The sequence below is a fragment of the Austrofundulus limnaeus genome, unplaced genomic scaffold (assembly GCF_001266775.1).
Source record: "Austrofundulus limnaeus strain Quisiro unplaced genomic scaffold, Austrofundulus_limnaeus-1.0 Scaffold489, whole genome shotgun sequence".
NCBI lineage: Eukaryota > Metazoa > Chordata > Actinopteri > Cyprinodontiformes > Rivulidae > Austrofundulus > Austrofundulus limnaeus.
This window is the reverse complement of record NW_013952891.1, coordinates 138,613-140,238: the sequence shown is the minus strand read 5'-3', so window position 1 is coordinate 140,238 and position 1,626 is coordinate 138,613. Positions and strand designations below refer to the sequence as shown.

The 1,626-nt window shown below is 44.6% G+C and overlaps 1 protein-coding gene across 1 annotated transcript in view; it reads left to right on the top strand.

The window, feature by feature from the left end:
• Positions 1–456: 456 nt before the first annotated feature.
• The window catches only part of plekha6 (pleckstrin homology domain containing, family A member 6), a gene marked incomplete in the record, with an annotated part of 107,630 nt that continues 106,460 nt past the window's right edge, over positions 457–1,626 (top strand). Inside the window, 1 exon segment of the mRNA XM_014025638.1 lies at positions 457–1,035.

Below are 1,626 nucleotides of genomic sequence, written 5' to 3'. Positions count from 1 at the left end.
CACACACACACACACACACACACACACACACACACACACACACACGTTATCATGTTCTTTCTGCTGTCTTCCATTCATTATGAACCTAATCAGAGCACTGGTATTTAAATTTACTAACAAGCTTTTTAACCAAGTAAATAACTGATAATGAGCTTGAGTAACAAGAAGAAAAAAAGAAGTTATTAATAATAAACTCTTATTTTTATAAAGGTAGCAGCACAGAAGAGCAGGACCTGTTCTTGTACAAATATTGTATTTACTGATCATTTATTATTATTATGTTTACACTGTTAGTGCACAATAGTACTGTTGACACACAAGTAATGTTTGTGTGAAGCACGTGCTGTGATCACGTGCTACTGCAGCTATACAAAGACCATTTACAAAAACAAAAATATATAGAAAAACTGAAAATAAAATACATTTTCACTTTATTAAATACTGTCAAGAAGAAAAATAAATAAATCTAATAAAATGGTTGTATTTGTTAGTGAAGCTGTTTACATTTATTCATTTATTTGTTTATTTATTTATGCAAATGAGAATAAAAACATCCAATCTGATCAGGTTCCTGTGATCCACTGAACTGGACCTGGACCACTCTGTGGAGTCCAGTCCAGACCCGTTCATCTGGACCCCTGACAGGACCCTGCAGGTGGACCAGCTCCTGGATCAGAGCCCGTCTTTGTTTATGGTCTCAGCTGCAGCGGGTTCATTCAGAACCCAGCTCGGTTCTGACCCAGAAAGCCTGGTTTTCACTGCGGGATGATGGGTCTCCGTGGCGGCTGCACGCGGGTCGGAGTTACCGAACCCAGGACCCCGAGCTGAAGCAGTGACCGCCGGGGCTCCGACCACCATCACCTCGGTCCGGTTCTGGTGGAGCAGCCGAACGAACCTGGGTGAAATCTAGCGGATGCATTCATCGCTTCGGTGAAGGTTCTGGACCCGAACACCGGACCGGACCGGACCGGACCGGACCGGACGGGACGGGACGGGACGGGACGGTCCTCTCGGGACTCTGCGGACATCTTGAAGGTTCGTATGTTGGTGTGGGCCTCCGGAGCACCTGGGGGTCCGTAAACAATGAGGCCGTGTGACGGGGGGCTGCAGGCTAACGTTAGCTCACTGACGGATCAATAACACGATGCTAGCAGCATCACAACAACCAGACCACCGTAAAAACCGGTCACCGAGGGTCGTTCCTGTGCTTTACTGCACCGTGTTTACCGGAGAGAACAGCCTGGACTGGGTCTGTCCGCTCCGCTCAGGTGAGCTCCTCTCCCSGGTTCACTGACCCTCTGTGCCCGCCGGGACACGGTGACCGTGCCGCCATGTTGGGAGGGGAAACCCCGGCAGGTTGATGGAGGAAAATAAACACATCAAGGTTATTTTTCACAACCTGTTTGGCTTTGAACTGCAGAAGTTAATTAATTATTATTGATATTTATTATATATTTATTCACCTCAGGACATAAAAACAGTTTGGTTCTTAAGAAAACAGCAGAATTTATTAAATGATAACAAGGAAATTTAAAAATCACATTACTGAGAAGACATTTATTTATGTTAATTATTAATTAAACAATATATAAATAGCCTAACCCAGTGTTTCCCAAACATCAAGGT